Source organism: Heptranchias perlo, unplaced genomic scaffold (genome assembly GCF_035084215.1).
Source record: "Heptranchias perlo isolate sHepPer1 unplaced genomic scaffold, sHepPer1.hap1 HAP1_SCAFFOLD_147, whole genome shotgun sequence".
Lineage (NCBI taxonomy): Eukaryota > Metazoa > Chordata > Chondrichthyes > Hexanchiformes > Hexanchidae > Heptranchias > Heptranchias perlo.
The window spans coordinates 554,834-563,788 of NW_027138722.1; the positions used below are offsets into that span (position 1 = coordinate 554,834).

Below are 8,955 nucleotides of genomic sequence, written 5' to 3' on the forward strand. Positions count from 1 at the left end.
TCTGATTGGAAGCTTCAGTTGAATTAAACAGACCATTGCTTAAAATGACTGGCTCCCAGTCACTGTTTTGAAACTATTTGTCAGCCTGTCTTTTTCAAACTGGTGAGTCTGTTTGGAATCTCTGAGAATGTTCATCAAGTCGTCAGTTTCCATAGTTAGTGAAAAAATGACAACAAAGAAACCAGGATGTTCGAAAGTTCGCTCACAGTTTCGTACAGTATTTGTGAATTATTTATTATTTTCTTTTCCAGTCAGGATCTCGTTGAGCTTTACAGTAAAACTGTTGTCTTGCTGCTACTATTTGTTTGTTCTCTTACTGTTTCATCAATTTGTTTGGCAGTTCAAGTCTAAAACAAGATCTAGTGTAATGTGAATCTTTCACCCTCTGAAGAGCAGGCACTATTAGGCACTGGATAGAACGAGTGGGCTGAGATAATCTGAAGGGGTTTCACTGTTCATTACCTGGAGCCCTTCAAATGTTACATTGATATCAGGACAAGCGTAAACGCTGATAAATTGGGAGTGAAGCCTCACCTAACAGAGGAGCTGCTTTTTCAAGCTTAGAAATACAGCTGATTTGAAATCAGCAAAATTTCACTTCATGAAAGTCGGCAAAAAGGCAACTATCTCTGAACTGTCGCCACGATTTGAAAAACAAGGACATTTTACTGATCGGGGAACAATGATCTTGTTCAAACCATACAAATTAAAAATCAATCCTAATTTTTTTTAAATAACGATCTGATATAAATCATTCTCCAACCAAACATTCCCAGGACATTGAGAGATTAAGTGAGTGGGTAAAACTGTGGCAAATGGAGTTCAATGAGGGGAAATGTGAGGTCATCCACTTCGGATCTGAGAAAGATAGATCAGAGAGTTTTCTAAATGGTGAGGAGCTCGGAACTGTGGAGGAGCAGAGAAATTTAGGGTCCAACTACAGAAATCATTAAAATCTAGTGGACAGTTACAGAAATAATTAAAAAGGCTAATAGAATGTCGGCCTTTATTTCTCGAGGGCTGGAATATAAAGGGGTGGAAGTTATGTTCCAGCTGTACAGAGCTCTGGTTAGAGCCCATCTGGAGGACTGCATTCAGTTCTGGGCACTGCACCTCAGGAAGGATATATTGGCCTTGGAAGGGCTGCAGCGCAGATTCACCAGAATTATACCGGAGCTGAAAGGGTTAAATTATGAGGACAGGTTGAATAGACAAGGCTTGTATCCCCCTGACTATAGAAGATTATGTGATGATCTAATTGAGGTGTTTAGGATGATTAAAGGAACTAATAGGGTAGATAGAGAAAAAAACTATTTCCTCTGGTGGGGAATCGACAACAATGGTGCATAACCTTGAAATTGGAGGTCGGCCGTGCAGGGTTGATGTCAGGAATCACTTATTCACACAAAGGGTAGTGGGAATCTGGAACTCCCTCCCACAAAAGTCTATAGAGGCGGGGGGTCAATACGAAATTTTGAAACATAGATTGCTACATTTTTGTTCGGCAAAAGTATTATGGATTTAGGAACCAAGGCGGTTGAATGAAGTTAAGATACAGATCTAATTAAATGGCGGAACAGGCTCAAGGAGCTGAATGGTGTATTCCTGTTCCTATGTAACTTTCTCGAGGGGCTGAATGGCCTCCACCTGTTCCAATGTAACAGGATCGAGGGACTGATTGGCCTCCTCCTGTTCCAACCTAACATGCTCGAGGGGCTGAATTTCGTCCAATTCCTGTATAACAGGCTCGAGCTGCTGAACGGCCTCCGCCTGTCGCTATGTAACAGGCTTGAGGGGCTGATTGGCCTTCAGTTCCTGTATAACATGCTCGAGGGGCTGAATGGCCTCCTCTTCCCACTTAACAGGCTCGAGTAGCTGAATGGCGTCCAGTTCCTGTGAAACAGGCTCGAGGGACACAATGTAATAGGACCATGATTCTGAATGGCCTTCAGTTCCCGTATAACAGTATCGAGGGGCTGAATGGCCTCCTCCTGTTGCTATCCGACAGGCTCGAGAGGTTGATTGGCCTCCAGTTCCTGGAAAGAAGGGCTGAATGGCCTCCTCCTTTTCCTGTGTAACAGCCTTGAGGGGCTGAATGTTCTCCAGAATCAGGAACTGTCGCTCTCGATTGGAAAATTGCACATATCACTCCGCTTTTTAAGAAAGGAGAGAGAGGGAAACCTGGGAATTATCAACCAGTTAGCCTAAGATCTGTTGTGGGGAAAATGCTGGAGTCTATAATTAAGGAGAGGGTGACTGAACACCTCGAGAATTTTCAGTTAATCAGAGAGAGCCAGCATGGATTTGTGAAAGGTAGATCGTGCCTGACAAATCTGAATCAATTTTTTGAAGCCGTGACTGAAGTAGTGGTCAGGGGAATGTCAATGGATGTTAATTATATGGACTTCCAGAAGGCATTTGATAAGGTCCCAAATAAGAGACTGTTAGCTAACATAGAAGCCCATGGAATCGAGGGAAAAGTACGGACTTGGTTCGGAAGTTGGCTGAGCGAAAAGCGACAGAGAGTAGGGATAATGGGTAGGTCCTCACATTGGCAGGATGTGACTCGTGGAGTCCCGCAGGGATCTGTCTTGGGGCCTCAATTATTTACAATATTTATTAACGACTAAGTTTGCCGATGACACAAAGATTGGTGGCATTGTAAGCAGTGTAGATGATAACATAAAATTATAAAGCGATATTGATAGATTAGGTGAATGGGCAAAACTGTGGCAAATGGAATTCAGTGTAGACAAATGTGAGGTCATCCATTTTGGATCAAAAAAGGATGGAACAGGGCACTTTCTAAATGGTAAAAAGTTAAAAACAGTGGATGTCCAAATGGACTTCCGGTTCAGGTACACAGATCATTGAAGTGTCATGAACAGGTGTATAAAATAATCAAGAAGGCCAATGGAATGCTGGCCTTTATATCTAGAGGACTAGAGTACAAGGGGGCAGATGTTGTCCTGCAGCGATACAAAACATTGGTTAGACCGCACCTGGAGTACTGTGAGCAGTTCTGGGCACCGCACCTTCGGAAGGACATATTGGCCTTGGAGGGAGTGCAGTGTGGGTTTACTAGAATGATACCCGGGCTTCAAGCATTAAGTTACAAGGAGACATTACACAATGTGGGTTGTATTCTCTAGAGTTTGGAAGGTTAAGGGGTGATCTGATCGAAGTTTATAAGATATTAAGGGGAACTATTTCCGCTGGTTGGGGAATCTAGGAGTAGGGGGCACAATATAAAAATTAGAGCCAGACCTTTCAGGAGTGAGATTAGAAAACATTTCTACACACGTAAAGGGTGGTAGAAGTTTGGAACTCTCTTCTGCAAACGACAATTGATACTAGCTCAATTGCTAAATTTAAACGTGAGATCGATAGCTTTTTGTCAACCAAAGTTATTAAGGGATATGGGCCAAAGGCAGGTATATGGAGTTAGATCACAGATCAGCCATGATCTTATCAAATGGCGGATCAGGCACGAGAGGCTGAATGGCATATCCTGTTCCTATATTACGATGAATGGCCTCTTTTATCTGTGAAACAGGCTGGAGGGGTTGAATGGCCTCCTCCTCTTCCTGTCGAACAGCCTTGAGGTACTTGCCGCTATTACGTCCAACGTGGCTGCCGTAATCACCTCCATTTTATCCAAGATCGCCGTCGTGCTTACCGCCATTTTGTCCAATATGGCCGCCGTACTTACCGCCATTTTTACCAAGATGGCCGCCGTACTTGCGACCATTTTGTCCAAGATGGCCGCCTTACTTTCATCCGTTTTGTCCAAAGTGGCCGCCATACTTGCCGCCATTTTGTCCAAGATGGCCGCCGTGCTAGCCGACATTTTGTTCAATATGGCTGCCATACTTACTGCCTTTTTGACCAAAACGGCCACCGTACTTGCCGCCATTTTGTCCAAGATGTCCTTCGCACCTGCCGCAACTTTGTCCATGACGGCCGCCGTACATGCGGCCATTTTTTTCAAGATGGCCGCTGTAGATTTAGTCTGGATGGAGTTAAGAAGCACTAAGGGGCAGAAAACACTGGTGGGAGTTGTCTATAGGCCTCTAAACAGTAGTGGTAATATAGGGGTCGGCATCAAACAGGAAATTAGAGATGCATGTAATCATGGGTGCCTTTAATCTACATATCGACTGGCCAAACCCAATTACCAATAATACTGTGGAGGATGAATTCCTGGAGTGTGCACGAGATGATATTTTAGACCAGTGCGATGAAGAGCCAACTGGGGAACAGTCTATCCTTGATTGGGTATTGTGCAATGAGAAGGGGTTAATTAATAATCTTGTTGTGCGGGGTCCTCTTGGCAAGAGTGACCATAACATGATAGAATTCGTCATTAAGATGGAAAGTGAAGTAGTCCAATCCGAAACTAGGGTCCTAAATCGAAACAAAGGAAACTACGAAGGTATGAGGAGTGAGTTGGCTATGATAGATTGGGAAACTTCATGAAAAGGCATGACGGTGGATAGGCAATGGCTAACATTTTAGGAACGAATGCATAAATTGCAACAGTTTTTGGCATAAAAACACAAATGGGTAAGTGGCCCAACCATGGCTAACACAAGTAATTAAGGATAGTATTAGATCCAAAGAGGAGTCATATAAAGTGCCAGAAAAAGTAGCAAGCCTGAAGATTGGGAACAGTTTAGAATTCAACAAAAAAGCAACAAGCGATTGATTAAGAGGGTAAAATAGAGTATGAGAGTAAACTTGCAAGGAACATAAAAGTGGACTGTAAAAGCTTCTACAAGTATGTGAAAAGAAAAAGATTAGTGAAGACAAAAGTAGGTTCATTACAGTCAGAAACGGGAGGATTTATAATGGGGAACAAGGAAATGGCAGAACAATTAAACAAATACTTCGGTTCTGTCTTAACAGAAGAGGACACAAATAACTTCCCAGAAATGCTAGGGAATAGTGAGAAAGAGGAATTAAAGGAAATCAGTATTCGTAAACGAATAGTGCTGGAGAAATCAATAGGACTGAAAGCCGATAAAACCCCAGGGCCTGATAATCTGCATCCCAGAGCACTGAAAGAGGTAGTCATGGAAATAATGAATGCATTAGTCGTCATCTTCCAAAATTCTATAGATTATGGAACAGTTCCTACAGATTGGAGGGTGGCAAATATAAACCCACTATTTAAAAAAGGAAGGAGAGAGAAAACAGGGAACTACGCACCGGTTAGCCTAACATCAGTACTCGGGAAAATGTGAGAGTCTATTATAAAGGATGTGATAACAGGACACTCAGAAAATATCAACGGGATTAGACAAAGTCAACATGGATTTATGAAAGGGAACTCATGTTTGACAAATCTACTGGAGTTTTTTGAGGATGTAACTGGCAGAATAGATAAGGGAGAACCAGTGGATGTGTTTTATTTGGATTTTCAGAAGGCTTTTGATAAAGTCCCACATATAAGTGTGCAAAATTAAAACACATGGGATTGGTGGCAATATACTTTGAGCCAGAATTAAACCAGCGATTTGCCTTTCAAGTTTCAATCTCTACAAGTTTTCTGCACTACCAGCTGAGCTATGGAAGGGAAGCAGCAAAGGTCCCTCTCTTTAGTGATTGTTCACCGTGCGCCTTTTGACACTCCCGGACTCGTGGAGTCGTGTGGAAATGACCGAGACTGACTCGATACCTGCTCATACCGCAGCGCTGTGAGAGTGTGAGCTCCTAATTGCTTGCCGCACCCTGGGCCAGTGGAGAAATGAATAACGTGTCTGACCAGAATTCAGGAGATTGTTGGTTCGATTTCCACCTGGATGGATGGTTTTTGCAAACTGCCAATTCGTTCATGACTTTACACCTTGCAAACTGTCCGACTTGGTAGTGTTGCCTGGAGAGTTATGTTTCAAGTGCCTTCTTAGCGCAGCAGGTAGCGCGTCAGTCTCATAATCTGAAGGTCCTGAGTTCAATCCTCAGAGAAGGCATAATTAAGCTTTTTTTTCCATCTTTGCTCAAGACCAAAATCAAGAATTTTTGCTTCCTGCAGCACACCAAAAGATTTGCTGCCCCTTGACCTCTGTGTGCCATCGCACGCAGTGAAGCTTAAGAAGTACATGGACCATGGGCTCGCTGAAAACTGACGCCACTTTTTTTCTGGACAATTGACCCAAGTCAAAAGGTGTGTGGAGAATGCAACAATCTATCCTGCTATCTCTCACATGCTCAGCGAGAATCATAGAAAGGTTACAGCACGGAATGAGGCCATTCGGCCTATCGAGTCCGCACCGGCTCTATGCACGAGCAACCCAGCTAGTCCCACTCCCCCGTCCCATCCCCGTCGCCCTGAAAATGATTTCCTTTCCACGATTGAATCATCCCCTCGGGCAGTGCATTCCAGATCCTAACTGCTCGCTGTGTAAAAAAGTTTTTCCTCATGTCACCTTTAATTCTTTTGCCAATCACCTTAATTCTATTTCCTCTGGTCCTTGACCCTTCCACCAATGGGAACAGTTTCTCTCTATCTACTCTGTCTGGACCCTTCATGATTTTGAATACCTCTATCAAGTCTCCTCGCAACAGTCTCTGTTCCAAGGAGAACAACTCCAGCTTCTCCAGCCTCTCCACGTAACTGGAGCCCCTCATCCATGGAATCAATCTAGTAAATCTCTTCAGCACCCTCTCGGAGACCTTCACATCTTTCCTAAAATGCAGTGGCCAGAAGTGGACACAATACTACAGTTTTGGCCGAAACATTGTTTTATAAAGGTTCATCATGACTTCCATACTTTTGTAGTCTATTTAAAAAACCCTGGATCACGTATGCTTTTTAACCGCTTTCCCAACCTGCCCTGCCACCTTGAACGATTTGTGCACATATACCCCCAGATCTCTCTGTTCCTGTGCCCCTTTTAGAATTGTGCCCTGTAGTTTATATTGCCTCTCCTCGTTCTTCCTACCGAAATGCATGATTTCGCATTTTTCTGCGTTAACTTTCATTTGCCACGTATGCGCCCATGCCACCAGCCTGTCTATATCCTCTTGAAGTCGATCACTATCCACCTCACTGTTCACTACACTTCCATTTTTGAGTCATATGCAAATTTGGAAATTGTGCCCTATACACCCAAGTCCAAGTCATTAATATATATCAAGAAAAGCAGTGGTCCCAGAACTGGTCCCTGGGGAACACCACTGTACACTTCCTTCCAGTCCGAAAAACAACCGTTCACCACTACTCTCTGTTTCCTGTACCTGAGCCAATTCTGTATCCATGTTGCTACTGCCCCCTTTATTCCACATTTGAGGTTGTTTCTTGTAAATTGCCCATCACAGTAGCTGCTTCGCACTCGCATCCAAGCAGCTCCACTACCAGCAGATAAATCTTGCCTTGGGTTGGCCCCTCCCTGAATTCAATCAATATTTTGCTCTAATCGGAGTTATCGAGTATCAACAAGTGAGCGACAGCAGAACGGGAAGCCACTGTAATCGTGAATGATGCTGAGAAGAACCCGAGCCTGCGGAAAGCAGACGAGGATAGGAACAGCTGTGCCGAGCTTGAGGGAGCAGCGAGAACCCAGTATGTCTCTCTGTCTGTCTGACTGATAGAAGACTTTTTTTGCCTGAAAGCGGTTTGAAGTGTTGTTGCTCAAAGGCACTCACTGCTGGTGAGCAGAGGCAAATGCTCGAGCAAAGCAGCCGTGTTTGGGCAGACACAGAAAGCTTTAAGTTATGAGAAATGAAAAGAGGTCTCCTGTGCCTCAGCGCCAACGTGTTAAGCTGTCGGCTGCCTGTAAATTTAAGAGAACGGCCTGGAGCTAATTACTCCAAAAGCACGTTCGCTACTTCGAACAAGCAACCTGAGGATGACTTTGATCTGTTAATTGTACAACAGTTCTCCACTCTACCTGAGCGATCGAAGGGAAGCAGCAAAGGTCTTTGGGGATTGTTCACCGTGTGAATCGGGTGGGCATGACCGAGACTAACTCGGTACCTGCTCATTCTTCAGAGCTGTGGGAGTGTGAGCTGTTACTTCAGTTTTACAACCTCGGCCAGTGGAGTAATGGATAACGTTTCTGTTTACAAATAAGACCCGTTCTATGATGGTTTCCCGCTGGACTCGAAGGTTTCTGCGAACTGTTTTTTGTCACAAAACGGACATTACTGCATAAAACTGGTCAGAGAGACTTCTATGATCAACAGCCTGAAGGAGAAAGAGGGCTCGGTGACGTCTTAAAAGACCGACATACTGAGTCCACCCCACCTTGTATTGTACAGAATGTAATATAAGATATGTACTGAGTCCACCCCACCTTGTATTGTACAGAATGTAACATAAGATATGTACTGAGTCCACCCCACCTTGTATTGTACAGAATGTAATATAAGATATGTGCTGTGTCCACCCCACCTTGTATTGTACAGAATGTAATATAAGATATGGACTGAGTCCACCCACCTTGTATTGTACACAATGTAATATAAGATATGTGCTGTGTCCACACCACCTTGTATTGTACAGAATGTAATATAAGATATGTACTGAGTCCACCCCACCTTGTATTGTACAGAATGTAATATAAGATATGTGCTGTGTCCACCCCACCTTGTATTGTACAGAATGTAATATAAGATATGGACTGAGTCCACCCACCTTGTATTGTACAGAATGTAATATAAGTTATGTGCTGTGTCCACCCCACCTTGTATTGTACAGAATGTAATATAAGATATGGACTGAGTCCACCCACCTTGTATTGTACAGAATGTAATATAAGTTATGTACTGAGTCCACCCCACCTTGTATTGTACAGAATGTAATATAAGTTATGTACTGAGTCCACCCCACCTTGTATTGTACAGAATGTAATATAAGATATGGACTGAGTCCACCCCACTTTGTATTGTATAGAATGTAATATAAGATATGTACTGAGTCCACCCCACTTTGTATTGTACAGAATGTAATAT

The 8,955-nt window shown here is 43.4% G+C and overlaps 1 non-coding gene across 1 annotated transcript; it reads left to right on the forward strand.

Moving 5' to 3' along the window:
- Positions 1-5,899: 5,899 nt before the first annotated feature.
- trnam-cau (transfer RNA methionine (anticodon CAU)) lies at positions 5,900-5,972 on the forward strand. Its single transcript has one exon. It is a non-coding gene; the product is annotated as a tRNA-Met (tRNA).
- Positions 5,973-8,955: the final 2,983 nt, after the last annotated feature.